At 37.1% G+C, this 5859-nt stretch overlaps 1 pseudogene; it reads right to left on the bottom strand.

Annotated features, from left to right (window-relative positions):
• Window positions 1–4679: 4679 nt before the first annotated feature.
• On the bottom strand, window positions 4680–5195 carry LOC118631864 (annotated as a pseudogene).
• Between the last annotated feature and the right edge of the window lie 664 nt (window positions 5196–5859).

Genomic DNA, 5859 nt, shown 5'->3' on the forward strand with positions numbered 1-5859 from the left:
AAAGGTAGCGTGGGTGTGTATCCGGGTTACGCAGGAGGCGGGGCGAGGGTAAGGGGCGGGGCGGGCTCCTCCCGGGGGCGGGGCGACTGCGGGGGCGGGACAGCGGCTCTGTGCTCCGGCTTGGGTGCCTCCTTTCCTGGGGATCCTGCGGTATTTGGGTTTTCAAATTGCTCCCGGAGGTGGCACAGCTACTTCCCACGCAGCGAAGACTACTGAGAGCCTTGTGAAAGTGTAATCTCGCTTTGGACATCAGTGTATGGTTGAACTAAAGCCATAGTGACAGTTCCGACTGTTGAGGAATGGAAGAAAATAAGTCATTTTCAGAGAGATCTGCAAGCTTTTTTTGGTCAGCGTTGTGTTTTTAAATCGCCTCTCTGCACACTGGCAGGTAGAGCAGGAGGTGAGAGGTGACAGGAGGAATTTTACTTGTCTCTATTCTTTTGGCATCTCTTGCAATCTAAATGCTTATGCATTTATATCCGTCTGTGTACTGTGTACAGATATCACGCGTTACCTTTACCTGACAGTATGAACCATTCTCTGTTGTCAGCAATTTTCAACCTTTTCCATTTATGGCACACATAAACTAATTACTAAAGTTCTGAAGGACACCAAAAATATATTTTTTGTCAATCTGACAAAAAAATAGGTATAATTTTTATTTGGTCACACTGGACATCTATCATTGTGTTGGCTGTTGCGATTTTTTGACAGTCTAGCAGCGGTTCTCAACCTGTGGGTCTCGACCCCTTTGGGAGTTAAAGGACCCTTTCTCAGGAGTTGCCTAAGACCATCGGAAAACGCCTATTAGGAACACAAACACCGCTCCTCTGTCGTCTCTAGGCGGGTCGCCCACATGCAGACACGCCCACATCCAACGTGAGGAACAGTGTTAAAGAGTCCCAGCATTAAGGAGGTTGAGAACCACTGGAAGGGGAAAGAGGTCAGAGCCTCTGATTGAATGGTCAGGCACTGTGTGTTTTAGAAATTCTTGCAGAACACCAGTTGAAAATTGCTGCTCTATGTAGCTGAAAAACATGCCTTGTTCCTGGGATTTCGTAATGAAAAAACACTCCAGCTTTCTCTCACTTCCAAAGACACTTTCTTATACTTTCCTCCCAGAGGCCAAGGAGAGAGAGGGATTGCCTGAGCAAATACACTTGATAAAAAGTTCCTCCCAGGATGTTCAGTCAAGCTAGAATATGTCATCTTTGAGTCAACATAGGCCCTCCAAATGTACTTACAGAAGCCTTTAATAGAAATAACTGCCTTCTACTATGCCACTGATCTTAACAAAAATAGTAAATATTTAAATATAATTAGTATTGGTAAGTTTATCACACATCTTAACAGTGAATATTAAGATGTGCAGTATCATTCTTAAATGTTAGAATATTTACATAAAATGAACTTAAAATGTGGCCTATTTTACTCTTCATAGCCAAAAGTCATTGGTTTTAAGTGGGCTTTAATATTAATGATGTAAAAAACTGCAAGTATACAGAATGGATTCTGAACATCCATTGCTGAGCAAGTCATCAGAGACAGCCTGTCCTTTGCCACTTTCTTAGAGTTTCAGGGCATCTGTAGGATTTGCTTGTGGTTATACAGATACAATCAACAAAGATTATCGATTGCTTGGTTTCCCTGCCAGCAATCTGTAACAAGCTTAAAAATAATCCCAGCACAAAATCAAGTACAAATACAAATCAATGAATGAAAGAACATTTCCTGGAATGTTAGCATCACCAGATCTTAAGGAATTGGCACTAACCGTCCTTATCAGCTTTGGGAAGCACCTTTAAAATTAAACAAAGTTTCTTTAAGAAGAAATCTGAAAGTAAAGGTCACCAAGTTCAAGGATAAATATAAAAATTAAGGGCTGAAGTATAAATTCAGCAGAACCACCTGAAACTACACTATGAGATCAACAAAATGTATGAATTGGGTAGTAGTTATGAAAATACTCAAAGCATCCTTGGAAACCTGACTGAGGTTTGTAAAAATGAACTGAACATTATTTTCCAAGGATATTGGAAAGGAATATCAAACCACAGTCGCTGTGACACTATACAAAGCATCAGTGAGACAACTAGAGAGAGATGAAGAGCTCTGGAGCATTTTCACTACAAAACAAGGGATTTAAGAATTGAGGGAGAACATGCCAAGGCATGTGAAAAGAATGAGAAAGAGTTTAAAGATCATATTTTCAAGATGTGCTCTAGTAGTACTCAGGTGACAGTTGATAAAAAATAACAAGTAATCATTAACAACTTCATAACAAGAAGAAAAAAATTTAATTAATTATGTGTGGAACAGTAATGCTGTCTTAAAACCTTCATAGGAATTTGAAAGAAGTGTGCATTTTCAGTAGCAAGTTGTTAGAACCTTCAAAAATGTATTTATACTAATGAAAATTATATATGAAAGTAAATGTAAAATAATTTGTGAATTTGTGGTTTGTAGATTGAGGCTAACTGATCTTTCAAAATTAACCTTTTGTCTAGTTATTGAGGGAAACGAGGATTACCTCTTCTGTGTAAATACCAATAACAACAAAAATTGACATACAGTAGAAACTTAATAACCTTCCACTTAGTTGGCTTGCCAGACACCGCTCCCCACCATCTGTGTGCTCACACCCAACAAGGTTAAGTGCTCTTGGGGCACTGGCCCCCTTCACTCCCGCTACTCGAACTCTGTATACTTCTTGAGTGAGTCTATTTCAACTCCATTTTGCCATTGTGGTTATCTTTATAAATATATATAAATTAAATATGTAAAACATATTTTAAATATGAATATAAATATAAAGTTGAAAGCTTTAGACGACTTGATATAGGTGAGTCGCTAAAATCTAAAATTGCCGTTATATTAGTTTTTGCAGCAAACACTGTAGCTGATTGTGAAGTAGAAGAATAAAAAGTTCAAACAGAGGCTGAAAGTAGATTGCTTGACTTAAAAGAACCTAAGGTGGTCATCCTAGATGATGCATTACTCATATGATTGAAATAGATGAATCGATTAAAGATAAGAAAATGTGGTATACACACGATGGAATATTACTCAGCCACAAAAAAGAATTCAATCTTGCTATTTGTAACAACACGGATGGATGGACCTTGAGGTCATTATGCTAAGTGAAATAAGTGAAACAGAGGAGGACAAATACCATATTATCTCACTTATAAGTGGAAACTAGAAAAACAAGTTAAATGACTGAAACTAAAACAAAACAGATACAGACCCATTAATTTAGAGATAAAACTGATGATTGTCAAGGGGATAGGGAATGGGAATAAAAAATATTTAAGTCACATATTGTATAATTCTATTCATATTAAACATCCAGAACAGATAAATCCACCGAGACAGAAAATAGATTAATGGCTGCAGGGGCTGGTGGGTGGGGGGGATGGAGAGTGACTGCTAATGGGCCCAGAGTATCTTATTGAGGTGATGAAATATTCTGGAAATAGACAGTATTTATAAGAAAGAAAAATGAACTGCAAGTAGTAAATATACTCAAAGAAAAGCCCATGCCTTATATAAAAAAATAGGCAAATGATAATATATGGACAACTTTTGAGTGTTTAAGATGTCTAGGTTTTTTCTGCAATTTCCCAACATTAATTGTGTTTTCTTAATTAACTGACACACTTCAATTCTAATTACATCCAACAAAGGACCTCTCCTAAACATCTGGGTTTTGCTACCTTTCTACAAATACCATCTTTCCTTAAACTCTCCATTACATGTGAAATAAATGATACCCATTAATGAAACATTAACATCTTAAAAGATGAGGATATTTTGGTTTGCTTGAATAACTCCTGACCCCAGAATTTACCTTGAAGAAACTGGTGTGTGTGTGTGTGTGTGTGTGTGTGTGTGTGTGTGTGTGTGAAAGAGAGAGATCTGCCAGTTAGTTTTCTTGTGTTTTTTTTTTTTTTCTTCTTCTTTTTTTTAAAGTACTTTTTAAGGTGAAAATATAATTAATTAAAAGTTCAGGATAGTTGGACCCTAGGTAAAAGTGCTTTTACTACTTTTCTGAGAAAGCAAAACAAAACAAAATCTTCATGTTTACATACCAAACATCCAAGATGAGTATTATTTGTAGTCTTCCTTAAATCATTCAATCCTATAAAAACAGTAATTCTGTTTTTTAATAAACCAGTGATATGGTGTGTGGTTCTGTCATTATAGTTGTATCTTTGGCAGCACATTCAATTCTTGGGACAATGGCTTTCATACATTAAGATTTTGGAAGGTTTATTTCTGATACATGATCTATATCATTCATATATATATATATATATATATATTACAAAAACAAATTTATTTGTACACACAACAGTGACGGAATGCAATCTTGTGTCAAATAGAGAATATTAAGATTCTTTTTTACTAAATGTTTTTATTGATTTTAGAGAGAGAGAGAGAAGCATCCATGAGAGAGAACTATCTATCCGCTGCCTCCTGCACGGCCCTCACTGGGGATAGAGCCCACAACCTGAGCATGTGCCCTGACTGGGAATCAAACCAATCAGCGACCTCTCAGTGCATGGGATAATGCTCAGCCAAATGAGTCACACCAGTCAGGGCAAAGATTAAGCTTCTTAAGTAGCTGATTTTGGGACCTTCTACAATGGGAAAACTTGCTTTGTTGCTTTCAGATGTTACTTCTCTTTACCTGACCCTTCAGCAGGCTTTTTGAATGTGTCTTCCCGCTGGGCCAGCTTTTCTAGTACCTTATGATATATAAGCTGGTGTTCTAGATAGCCTGTGTTCCTCTTCTGTTTATCCAGATCCCTCCAATGAAGCTTAAGAGCTCAGTTTCATCATTGGCAGAAGCCACAGTCTTCAAGTTTAGTAGGAGGTTGGTTAACTGGTTCTCCAACTCCAGAGCAGACTCTAGAGCATGTACGCCAGTTCCCCAGTTATCTCTATCAGGCCTCGTAATCACCAGAAGGCAGATGTTACCCTCAAATTTTCTTAGATATGTTACAGATTGTTTTGCATGTCACCACAGCTTGGTCTTCGAAGGATGCAGCAAAAAGAGGTGCACCCGTGCCTTCATTGTAATAACAGGCTGTAGATAAATAAGCATCACTGACGTGCAGATCATAAGATGCTACATGATTAATAACAGCCCTATACTCTTTAGAGAGGAGATTCTGAACCTGGGATGCCATCTCAGCTTTAGAAGAAACCAGGCATAAACCGTGCTCTACATCATTCTTAAAATTGTTTTCCCTCAAGATTTGGAAATACTCAACTAAATGGGTAACTTTTTCAGTTAACATAAAATAATTATGTTAGCATTACAACATTCTACTGGCCCTGATCTTAGCAACAATAATAGTGATACTTATTCAATAGAGGCAATGTTGTAGGCACATGCAATAGGAAACTGCCTATAATTTTTACCCCTTGAAATGATATTAACTCAGAGTGAACAACACTAACTCAGGTAGGTATTTTACATATCCTTACATCCTCTGACCTAACTCAAATCCTTTTCATGTACCAACTCACTAAACACTTAGTAAACTGGACCTTTAAAACTAGGTTTAACAAAATGTTATCTATTGTGTAAAGGATTTTTTAAAGTATTGAATTTAACAAATACATTAAAGACCCAACATTCATTTTGTCTTTTCAAAACATTTATTTCACAAACATGTAAGTCAGCTGAAATAAAGGTTCACTTTGGAGCTGTGAAGATGTCAAATATTTGTTAATGTGTGTGTGAGTGTGTGTGTGTGTGTGTGTGTGTTATATTAAATCCAATGCTTGAGAAAGAATCAATTCAGTTAGTAATGTAAAATTTTCTACATTTTGTTCTCTAAGTGGTGT

Source organism: Molossus molossus, unplaced genomic scaffold, assembly GCF_014108415.1.
Source record: "Molossus molossus isolate mMolMol1 unplaced genomic scaffold, mMolMol1.p scaffold_m16_p_16, whole genome shotgun sequence".
In the NCBI taxonomy this organism is placed as follows: Eukaryota; Metazoa; Chordata; class Mammalia; order Chiroptera; family Molossidae; genus Molossus; species Molossus molossus.